Raw genomic sequence first — 12,590 nt, forward strand, 5'->3', positions numbered from 1 at the left:
AGATATACATCAAATTTGGTAGATAGCTAGATCTTGGTCTAGAAAGAGTGCTTTTGTATTTTGGTGTAAATCCATTCAGACGTTTGAGCAATTAATGCATTTTAAAACATTAAGTTGTTACTGAACAGTTCACCGAACTATAATGTTAAGTTAACCTTTGCTTTTTTTCAGTTAATTTCGATTTTTTTTAAAATTATCTACAGCAATATTTCATTACCATGCGTAAATCCAACCCCCTACGGCACACAGCCTCCAGTCATGCGCATCAGGGGGTTGTCTGCAGGGCGTAGTCTTAAACCAAAGAATTGTAGCCAACCCCCGCATGCTGTCAACTCCAGGCTGAGCAGGGCCTTTGGGCCAGGCCCTGCAGACAACCCCCTGCATGCCCGCCAACCCCTGCATGCCCGCCAACCCCTGCATGCCGCCAACCCCAGCATGCCGCCAACCCCAGCATGCCGCCAACCAACGCATGCCGCCAACATCACGCTGCACAGGGCCTTTGGCCATGTGCGGCAGAGGGAGGAGGGTTGGCAAGAAGCGAGGCCCAATGGCCAAGACCCGCAGGCAGCCAAGCCTTCCCTCTCCTATATATAAATCAAACCCATCATCTTTTTCCGTAAATGATCAATAATTTTAATCTAATGCATATTTCAGTAATGGCCTTAAAAAAATTCAATAAAGTATTTTTGAACTACAGGTCTGTGACTAATTCTTCCACACAGTTTTCATTATTACATTAAGGGGGTGAGAAATTTATAAATAGTTGTTTTTTTCTTTAAGAAAAAAAAACTTCAAACAGATATATCTCTACTACCTTTTAAAATTTTACACCCCATAAAATGCAATGGTAAAAATAACAACATAAAGGCCTTATATTTTATGTGATACATCTGCAACACATAAGTCATCCCCTAAGTGACAATGCAGTCCCAGCTGTATAGCAAAAGCTCCAGCCTAGGAAAGGCTTTAAAAATTTAGTAAGGGCTCCTGGGGTCATGGTTTCAAAGACTCAGGATACTTATCGTTCTTTTTACTAGTGTTGCTGGCGGACTGTTTATCAGCCCTAACACAACCGTAAAAAATAAAATTGGTGATGTCCTTGCCCCGTCTAGGGACGTTGTCAAAAACACATATGTAAATAGCCTTTCCAGGTCATTATGGGGTGCTCCTTGAAGGAGCAGTGAAAAATAAATGAGCATCTGTGGCCGGTCAGTTATTATTCACTTTTTGCACCTTTCAATACTGTTCCACCGGGGCACTCACTGTATTTTATTAAAGGGGCCATGAGGGGGGGGGTGGGGGGGTTGGGGGGGGACCTAAGGCCCCAGTGGTCCAGCTGACTCCCTGCTATTGCCGGCATCATAGGTTTACAAGTCCAGTGCCCACATGTGGCACCCCAAAACTTTATTCCATTTTTATTTCTTTTAACATGGGTGCCCCAGTGCATCCCTCAGTGAATCCCACACTGGGGTCTGCCGTGGGATTCTTGCTCCTGCTGGAGCCCGCATGATTTCTTTATGTGGCATAAACCGGTGTCCACCAAAACTGCTTTTCTTTTTAATGAGGTGCCCTAGTGCTTATCTGGGGCACACAATGACAAATTCCACGGGGGAGGTGGAGGACTTGAGCCCCAACAGACCTGCCGGCTCCCCTGCTTGCACCCAGAGCAGGGCAGCACGAGTCAGCATTGCTCCAACTCCACAGAAGCAGTTGTATTTTGCTCGCACTGGGCTGAAGAAATTCAAAGCTTTTTGGGAAATGCTTTGTTCTCCCACCAGGCGGGAGCAGCTTTGTGCTATCGCCCCGTAGGAGAACAAATAGATGGTGTCCAGGGGGTTTGGGACTCCAGGACACTGTTACCGAGCCGGCCCAGGGGAATAGGGTCCCCGGGCCATAGCATAACTCAGAGAGGAGCGGCCCTTCTGCCCTTCAATGGCAATATGGCCTCAGTGAATGGGATTCCCAGGGGCACTCCTGGCCCAGGGAGGGAGGCCGCATGACCCCCCCCCCCCCTCTATTTAAGATATCATTGCCAGGAGATTGGGTCCCTGGTGCCTCCTGGAGGCTCTGGAAAGGGGACCACGCAGACCCCCTTCCCTTTAATACAAAAGCTGCTCCAGGTGATGGGGTCCCCGGGACCTCTCCTGGGGTGTGGGGCCACACACCCCACACCCGCCCTCCAACTTATCAGCCCTCAGGGAAAGGGGTCCATTGGGCCTCTTAGAGGCATGGGGGAGGGAGCTGCACGCCCACCCCAAAACATACCCCACACCTCTCTCCACCCCCCCCCCCCCCGACACTGCACAACAGGAGGGTGATGGTGGAATCTATTAAAGGAAACATGCAGTAATTTTACTAAGTATTTGCAAATTTGAATAAAAAAAAACCCTTTGGGCCCCAGGCGGGGTTTCTCTAGGAACCCCCGAGGGATGAGGATATACCTACCATGCTCCCTTGTTTTTTTTATTATTTTTTTAGGACTCGAGGCCGATCGAAGTCCTAAAAAGTCTGCCACATTGTCTCGGTTGTGGTGGTGGCAGTGAATCTGATCTCAGTTGAGATCTGTCTGTCCACTGCGGCTTCATGTCTCTAGATATACAAAGTTTTTGAGCTTAAATTGCTCAAAAAACTACTTAACAGATTAACACCAAAACACACAAAGCACTCTTTCTTTACTAAGATCTAGCTTTCTGTCAAATGTAGTAAATTAGTTCAGAGATTTAGGCTATTGCGGAGTCTAAAGTTCCTCTGGTAAAACAAACAGAGAAAATGCGTTTTGGGATGCCCACTTTTCACAGCCAACGTTTGACGAATATCGCTGAAACCTTCCATGCACAAACCAGGCAAAAAAGAACACTTTTTCTGAAAGGTGAGTGGAGATTCGTGAAACAGCGATAAAGTTATTAGCAACGTTGTCGTTTGAGAGGTCATCAGTGATGTCAATGACCATGTCATGAGTAATGTAATATGTGTAGTCATAAGCAGTGTATTGCAGTGGTATAGGTTATAGTTAGTTCAGCTAACTGCTGAATATCCCTGGTTTTGTATCAGTGAAATCTAAGTCTATTAATTCCCTGTAACCTTTGCTTCTCTCATTGAATTTCTAAGGCTTTTAAAATTTTGTTTCCCAACTGTATCACTTAACCTGCGCGAGCGAGTGCCAGAGTGGGGGCGGAGGCGCGTGCCAGAGTGGGGGCGGAGGCGCGTGCCAGAGTGGGGGCGGAGGCGCGTGCCAGAGTGGGGGCGGAGGCGCGTGCCAGAGTGGGGGCGGAGGCGCGTGCCAGAGTGGGGGCGGAGGCGCGTGCCAGAGTGGGGGCGGAGGCGCGTGCCAGAGTGGGGGCGGAGGCGCGTGCCAGAGTGGGGGCGGAGGCGCGTGCCAGAGTGGGGGCGGAGGCGCGTGCCAGAGTGGGGGCGGAGGCGCGTGCCAGAGTGGGGGCGGAGGCGCGTGCCAGAGTGGGGGCGGAGGCGCGTGCCAGAGTGGGGGCGGAGGCGCGTGCCAGAGTGGGGGCGGAGGCGCGTGCCAGAGTGGGGGCGGAGGCGCGTGCCAGAGTGGGGGCGGAGGCGCGTGCCAGAGTGGGGGCGGAGGCGCGTGCCAGAGTGGGGGCGCGAGCGCGTGCCAGAGTGGGGGCACGAGCCAGAGTGGGGGCGCGAGCGCGTGCCAGAGTGGGGGCGGGGGCGCGAGCGAGTGCCAGAGTGGGCGTACACGTGCCTGAGCAGGCAAGCAGTGGTACAGAAAAGGGGGGTAGACCCAAAATAGTCACTGGGACTTGGGTTGCAAGTGGTACAATTATAAGTGGTCCCAGTGTGAAACCATCAAAGGAAAGAAAAGACAAAAATTAATTTTCAATTGGAGAACAAACGTTAGAAGAAAATAATTAAGACTCAATGTTAACTAATCACATAGAATCAAGAAACAATCCATGGTTCACAATTTAATGTAGTCATATATAGGTTCAACAATTTTACCAAGGACCAAAAACAGTGCCCCGGGAAGGGGTGGTGCAAGGAATTGTGTGGGTTTAGGGGAGCATATGGTGAAATAATACTAGTCAATAAGACCATATTTTGACAAACATTAAGATGCTTGTTGGCTTGTAAATTCAGCCACGCTCAATACATTAATGTCATTCAACATTTAATACAAAAAGCCTCAAAAAATAACCATTTAAATCAATATAACAATATGGTTTGTTGGTGGGCAAGGTGGAAGATAGTCGACGTTTCGACCCCTCTGATTCTAGGAAACGGTGAAAACCTTAGGCTGGGGTCTTCATCAGGACAAACACTGTGGGGGCAGGGTACCTGCGGGGGTGGGGTGGAGGGGCACAGAGTAAGTATAATTTTAAGACCTAAAGAATAGTCAATAAAGCATACGCAGCAGAAAATTATAATTACTGTGACCTACTTGTCATCACAGCTCTAGGACTTCATGGTGAGTTTTTGGGCCCGAGGCTCCAAGCGAGACAATGACAATAAAATAGGTTCTAAAACGTAATAATAAGAGCAAAAATTCAAAAAGTACTCCGAATTTAGCAATTATAAGGTGCACATAGGGGTATAAGAATTCGGTGTGGAGCATAAATCAAACTCACTTGATATATCGGTCTAAATCCCGGATATCATCAAAATGAAAGGCGCCTCCAGGGGCGGGACGGCGTGAAGCAAAACAAAAACAAAACCTGCGAGGGTAAAACTAACACTTAGTTAGCCAGAGAGACTGAGACAACACATGCTTAAAAAGATGAAAACCATGCTCGACTGTATATGTGCCTTGTGACATAAAATGGGAGCTGGTCAGGGTGCAACTTATCAAGCCTGCACTGACGACAGTGATTGGCCGTTTCATATGGACGCGGGTACATCAGTAGTGATCTAACAATATGGGAGGAGTGAAGAATTACAGAGAAAATATGCCAGAAGGAAATATATTAGAATTACTGTCTGTAAGCTACGGCTCATGAAAAGAAAGTGCCATGCTTAACCAGCACAATGATGAAGGCCCACCAGAGGTGCACGACTGGCGCGGAACGGGCCAAGGTTCAATTGCCCAGTGGTCCGGAGTGAAAGAAACCGTGAACTATTACAAACAACCTGTTAGATACTTACAGAATTAATCTGCATCCAATGCAAGCATGTGCAAAGGGTTTGCCGCCTGAACAGGTCGAGGCTCGCGTTCTAAAAGGAGTAATTAAAACGAAATGCCATTCACTGTAGCATAGCAGCAGGTGATCAGGCTGCTCATAGAGTGGGGGGAGCGGGGAAAAGGGGGGTGAATGCCATTCCCTTACCAATAACGCCGCATCACGGCCGCGGTAAAGTCGGTCACGTCGTGTCAAAGGACTAGCTCGAAAACAAAGGTAAAGTAGACGCTAACGCTGGGCGGGGCGTGAGCGTGCGTCAAGGAAAAGGAACGAATGCCGCTAAAATCGGACATGTTCCCATGGAGACCAATCAACAGAAAGTAGGGTTAACGTGTTGCCTGGAAACTCATACTAAAACCCTGACATGGAACAATGTTAATAACGAATGCGGACACAAGTAAAGGGTGAGCAGGTACTTATGGGACACACATACATGCTGGTTCGTTCTAGCACAGAGCGTCAATCATAATTGCAAGACACAACAGGTCAGCGCCTCTCAATGCAAGAGGGCGAAATGACCACACCAGATATCTTTCAGTCAGGGGCACAAAAAATAATAATGATAAATAACATTTTTGGATGAGTCCACTCACAGTAGCCCGCGCCTCTCAACACTGGCGGGCGAAGGGGCAACCTAGTGGCGCATTCATCATCATTCTTCCAATGTTTGAAGAAGTGATTAAAACATCAGAGCCTCTCACCACAGGAGGGCATAGGTGTGTTAAAAAATAGCACTGTGGAGAAAATTGAAAGAATAATAGAATTTTTTTTGAGAATGGGAGAAAAAAAGACCTCAGGACAGAGTCTAAAACGACAGGAATACATTTCTACTGTCCAGATAGTGTGGAGAAAAAGCCCGTACGGAATCACAGCATGGGTAGTTGGGCTTGGCTGCTGTCAAGTTCGTTAAGGCCATTCTCAACCGAGTCAAAAAAGGATATCCACTTGGACTCCCCAACGTTAAGTATAGTCCGAAAATCACCACCCCGGGGCCCCAGGGTAGCTTTTTCAAGAAAAAGCCAGCGTAGTGAATTAGATGGCCCTTAGCCTTGAAGTGTTTCACAAGGGGTGCGCCAGGAACTTCACAGCGGATCCTACTGCAGTGCTGTAATATTCTGGCCTTGACTTTTTGTTGGGTTTGGCCGATATATACCAGATCGCATGGACAGAGGATCTAGTAAATTACTGCTTCAGTATTGCAGTTGGTAAATGGCTTGAGTTTAACCCTAAGATGTTTGTACTCTAGGTCCTTAGTTTGCATAGTCATTCCACATGCTTTGCAGCTTCCAAAACGATGATGCCCCTGGATCGGTGGAAGGTCCCACATGGATTGTATTGATGGCTGGTCCGGAATGTCCAGATAGTATCGAACTACATGGTCACGGACACTTTTGGCTTTCTTGAATGAATGCATGGGAGGGGCTGGTTGGTCTATGTCTTCAGATACCAAATTCCAATGTTTATTACCAACTTTTTTAATAGCATTGCTACAGGTGCAGAAAGTCTATATACAGATCATTCTCAGGTTGGTAATGTCATCACATGCCTTGGGTTGTAGGAGGGTCTCACAGGGATTGAACCATGCTAGTTTCCGAGCCCTTTTGACTAGTCTCCTCGGGTAACCATGATCAATCAGGTGGTTGATGAGGTCCTCCGATTCCTTCATAAAGTTGTCTTTGTTGGAGCAGTTCATCCTGGTCCTGAGAAACTGCCCGAAGAGGAGATTGTCTGAGCCCACGGGGTGGTGACTGGTGTACTGTTAGAGTGAATTTCGGTAAGCTGACTTCCGATACAGTGTGGTGTTTAAGCAGGCATTCTCAGCATAAATGGTGATATCAAGAAAGGCCATTTTATGTGGGTCAGATTGTATAGTAAATTGGATATCAGAACTGCATTGATTAAGCCATGTATGAAAGTTTCTTAGTTCCACATCAGTTTCCGTCCAGATGATGAGAATATCATCTATGTAACGCCTCCAAAGATTCAACTGAGTTACAAAGGGATTAACAGGGCTGAGCACATGGGTGCGTTCGAAATAAACCATATATATTATGGCCAAATCTGGGGCAAAAGTAGCACCCATCGCCACTCCTTTCGTCTGCAGGTAAAAGGTTCCTTGAAAGACAAAAGTTCCGCATCGTAGCGATTTGTAGGAGGGTAATGATGAACTTCGTAGGTATCGCGCATGGGGCCGGTCTTTGGTTAAGGACTTGTTCCATGACATCCAATGCAGATTGTTGAGGGATGCTGGTATACAGCGAGATAATAACGCATGTAGCCAGTAACTGTTTGGTGGTATCAAAAGGCTGGCCGTCTACCAGGTTTATGGTTTGCATAGTGTCACGGAGATACGTTGGTGTACTTTCGGCAATCTGTTTTAGAAAAAAGTCGATGTACCTGCATAAAGGCTCAAGAATGGATCTGCATCCGGACACAATAGGGCATCCTGGGGGGTTGTTAAGGTCTTTGTGTATCTTTGGGAGTGTATATATCGTTGGTAGACGTGGGTATTTCTGATTCAAAAATTGGTACTCATGTTCACTCAGAAAGCCTTGTTCCTCACCATCCTGTGTCACCGATAAAATGTCCTGGGCTAGCTCTTTTGTGGGGTTCGAATTAAGTTTTTTGTAGCTCACACCATCATTCAGCTGGAGTAAAATCTCCTGTTGATAGCTCATCCTGTACTGCAGGACAATTGCTCCGCCTTTGTCGGCGGGCTTGATGATCACATTCTTGTTGTGCCGGAGTGAGTTAATGGCTGTGTTCTCGGTCTTACTAATGATGTATTTAGTAAATCTCGGGGTATCTAGGAGCTTTCAAACGTCTCTCAATACTATGCTTTCATTTGCCAGGATCCTACTAGACATGGCTTGTCTAGGAGGCACTAAGGTGGAAGGAGGTCTCAAGCCAGTGTATGAGTTCTTCGGTTGGGAGATCGAGTTCCTGAAGAAATATCGAAGTCGTATTTTTTGAAAACATTTGTGCAGCTCCGACTTAATTGAAAATTTGTAGGGAAATGCAGTCGGGACAAAAGATAACCCTCTGCTCAGGATGCGTAGTTCTTCATCCTTCAATTGATAGGAGGAGATGTTAATCACTGGGTTGGCTACTGGACTCACCACCGATAAACCTTCTTCCGTGTGGAGATTTCCCAGTGTTGTTCCGGCTGGAAACGGACTTGCTTGGGGCCCCTGCCCCGTCCGGTATCCCAATTCGCGTTGGGTGATTGCTGTCCGCGTTGTTGGCCTCGTGGCCAAAGATTGGCGTGGCCCCGCGGGGGTCTCCATCCACCTGATCCTAAAAAAGCAGGGGGACCTTGTTGTGGAAGGCCGTACTGTGGGGGGCCGTAATGTTGGGGACCGTATTCTAGATTCCTGTATCCCGTGCTAGGGCCCGCCTGTGCACTTTCTCCTTCAGAGCTATAGGATGAATCGGAGAAGGTTGTGTAGTTCCTTCGACCTCGATAGTTGACTTCCCCTATTCGTATAACGACCTTGGGTGTCTGGTGTGTAATATTCCTCAGAGACCTATGGGTATGTACTCTTCTTGTCGTATGCACTGATGTCACGTGCTAGTTTCTCAAGTTTGCGTGTTTGTGTGGTTAACTCAAAATCTTTGAGGGTTGAGTCAAGTTGTTGTAGGGCGTCCTTGGCATTAGAGCAGAATTTCCAAGTATTTCTGCTCTCAAGGTAGTAATTTCTCTAGATAGTACTTGCACCTGCTCTGCCACAGTCTCTACTCCCAGCACCATCCAGTGCCAGGAGCAGTTGTTGGCAACAAAGCTGAAGCCTTCGCGAAACGTGGGTACATCTATAAAGATTGCAGGTTCAATGCGGATTTAAAGGCCAACTGGAAAGATATTGGCCTGCAAATATTGTGATAGCAGATGTCCATGCAGTATGATGCGCACTAGTTTTTTCTCGAGTTGTTCGAGACGGGCAACTTTGTCATTAAGCGTCACATCAATAGTGGGTGTACTGGCAGACAGAATGGTGTTAGTTTGATCCCGCAGGAGTTGGTTAATGTATTCTTCGGTATATGAAAGTAACTCGCTTTCAACCATGATGTAGTATAGTATCTCTAATATGATACCTCGCAGGCATGCACCTGCTCATAAAGTGGTACAGAAAAGGGGGGTAGACCCAAAATAGTCACTGAGACCTGGGTTGCTAGTGGTACAATTATAAGTGGTCCCAGTGTGTAACCATCAAAGGAAAGAAAAGACAAAATTGTATTTTCAATTGGAGAACAAACGATAGAAGAAAATAATTAAGATTCAATGTTAACTAATCACATAGAATCAAGAAACAATCCATGGTTCACAATTTAATGTAGTCATATATAGGTTCAACAATTTTACAAAGGACCAAAAATAACAGTGGCCCGGAAAGGGTGGTGCAAGGAATTGTGTGGGTTTAGGGGAGTATATGGTGAAATAATACTAGTCAATAAGACCAAATTTTGACAGCGGGTCCGAGCGGGCGCAGGTCCGAGCGGGCGCAGGTCCGAGCGGGGGCGCGCGCGGGTCCGAGCGGGCGTGCGCGGGTCCGAGCAGGCGCCCATGGGTCCGAGCAGGCGCCCGTGGGTCCGAGAGGGCGGGTGAGGGCAGAAAACAAGCAAAAAAGGCAAAACGGAGCATAAGAGGGAAAAAAAGAGAGCACTCAGACACTCACACACCCAGTCACAGACCCACTCAAGAGACTAAAGCACAAGCCCACTGAGAACTTATGCACTCACTCACAGACCCACTCAGAGAATCATGCACACACCAAGACCCACTAAGACACTCATGTACAGTCACAGACCCACTTACTCACACACACACCCAGTCACAGACCCACTCAAGAGACTAAAGCACAAGCCCACTGAGAACTTATGCACTCACTCACAGACCCACTCAGAGAATCATGCACACACCAAGACCCACTAAGACACTCATGTACAGTCACAGACCCACTTACTCACACACACACCCAGTCACAGACCCTCTCTGACACTCATGCACTCATTCACAGACTGACACACACTCATGGAGGCACTCGCAAACCCACTCAGACACACCCACCTACTCACACCCATTGAGACACACACTCAGACACTTCTGCACCTAATAAGGCACTCTCACTCACCCTTACAACCGCTCAACAGAGCCACTCACATCCATACAACTGCTCACAAAGTCACTCACCCATACAGCCAATCCCAAACTCGCATACATCCAGTCACACACCAACTCACTAAATCTAACAGCCACTCACTTGCTCATACAGCCACTTGCTCGCCTCTTACAGCCACTTACACACTCACTCACACAGCCATTCAGACACCCACTCAATCATACTGACACACCCACTCACACACCTGTACAGTCACTCAGACATCCACTCACACACAAATACACACAGCGACTCATAAACTAAGTTAAAAAAGGAATCACTCATTAGTGGAACACAAAGTATACTAATTTAACTTTTGGGGTATCTCGGTATATATGTTTAACACAAGAACTTTTAGAAAAACGATCACTGGATGATGTCATGTGTGATGTCACTGACCATGTCATGAGGGATGTAATATGTGAGGTCATAAGCAGTGCATTGCAGGGGTGTAAGTTATAGTTAGATCAGATACCCAGAACTGCTGACTCACTAGTTTTGTATGAGTAAAATCGGAGCCTAACTATAACGTCCCTGTAACCTTTGTTTTTTTTTTAGTGAAAACAAATCTATATTTCTTATTTGGGTGGGTGCCCCAGCAACTTGTTATGGACTGCCGGGTATGTCCAAAACCCCTGGTGTCCCCCAGCCAGCACCCTTGATCGAGTATATGTGTATGTTGTGGTTTCACCCGGCGGGAATGACCTGCTCTCGCGGTGGAACTAATTAAGTGCTCCCTGGCTCCGCTTTTGTAGAGTGAGCAGGGAAAGACATGGCTTAAATGCTGCTCCCTCCACAGACACCAATGACAGTTCAGCAGTGTCATAAGGTGAAGAGCAAAAGACTGTGAAAGCAGCAGGTTACGATGACAAATATGCAATTCCAAACTGACAGGTCCTCTGGAAACATCTAAACAGCAACCTTGCTTAACCTAGAAGGGTGGTTTGGTATTTTTCATTTATTTGCATGGCTATTTTAATGTTTGTTATTAAAAATTAGTTTAAGTACTGTACATTAGGTTGATCTTTTCTTTGCCCACAGGCAGAGATATGTGTTTGTAGTGATCTGCTCTGTGTGATGGGTATCACCCTTGCAATTCTCAAGGCAGGGCAAGCCAAAATATGGCATACTGCGTAAACTTAATCTCACAACGCCTCCAAGAAATGGCCAGCAAAACTCACACTTCCAGTACCACCTTTACACACATAGGACCATAAACTAGATCTTGATGTGTGCAGCAACTATATTTACACCCGTTTCAGTGTGTTCATCTGTACAGTGTCCAGTTGTGCTCTCTGGTTCTTTGGTTAGTGAGAAGTTAGCCTGATTACTTGAAGTGGAATCAAAGAGTTGGTCAATTTAATAAATTAAGTCAGTTAAGAGAATGAGAAAGTTTTGAATGGAATGAGTGAAGAAGAAACTTGAGGCATAAGTTTTATACAGTGTAACTGAAGATAATACCCATGGCCAGAGATTTGAAACCAGCAGGGAATGCCTCACTTTAGAGTCTTTGAGGTACCACTTGTTTATGGAGGGCAAATAAGTTGAAAGGTCTAGTTGTTGAAGCACAAGGAAAAGTGCCAAGAGAGCCACACAGAGGTCTTGCTTCTTGTGTGAGCAGGAAAGGAAATGTAAACTAAAAGTGAAAAGAAAGCACACTTGCAAGTGCTGGCGCATAGGAAAGAGAAAAAGTTGGCAGGCTTTCTCTCAAGATTGCACACAACTCTGTAGCTATTTACTTAGTGGGGTTGTCCCCTTTGGAGTAGAAACTACAACGGATATTCTTCTGAAGAATTGATTAAACTCAGTCTCAAGCCACACACCATAGAGCATGGTCTCACAAAGGTAATAAACAGCAGAATGGGTATTTTGTGCGATAGCACTGGCGGAAGCTGTACGAGGCTGATGCGGGTTGTGAGAGGACTTCCATTATCAGTCAGTTAATTGAAAGATCATCAATAGCTAAGCAGACTGACATTTTTCACAAAGAGATGGATTGGAGCATGGCCCAATGAGACACAATTTTCCACAACACCATGACTTCTGTTGCTGCCACATTCAAGGCTAGAAGGTGGTGTCTTGGATAGTACCTCATCTGTGGCAATGTGGGCGTCAGAAGCACATATTTCAGAGTAACTCAGCTAGTGGTTGGATATAGATATTAGGCAGTAAAAGTTAAAGGACTAAGCCTTGCAGAACAGCAGTTTGCAGGTGCTGGGGCAGAAAAATGCAGGCCAGTTTTAAGTATCGGTTTACTGTTCGCCACTTGATACCCAATACTCCCTCTGAACAT

General features: G+C 46.6%; 1 protein-coding gene across 1 annotated transcript in view; it reads right to left on the reverse strand.

Annotated features, from left to right (window-relative positions):
* Positions 1–12,590, reverse strand: part of LOC147668236 (lipolysis-stimulated lipoprotein receptor-like) — a 119,151-nt gene that overhangs the window by 43,442 nt on the left and 63,119 nt on the right. The gene's annotated exons all lie outside the window — the stretch shown is intronic.

The sequence above is a fragment of the Lissotriton vulgaris genome, unplaced genomic scaffold, assembly GCF_964263255.1.
Source record: "Lissotriton vulgaris unplaced genomic scaffold, aLisVul1.2 SCAFFOLD_361, whole genome shotgun sequence".
Lineage (NCBI taxonomy): Eukaryota > Metazoa > Chordata > Amphibia > Caudata > Salamandridae > Lissotriton > Lissotriton vulgaris.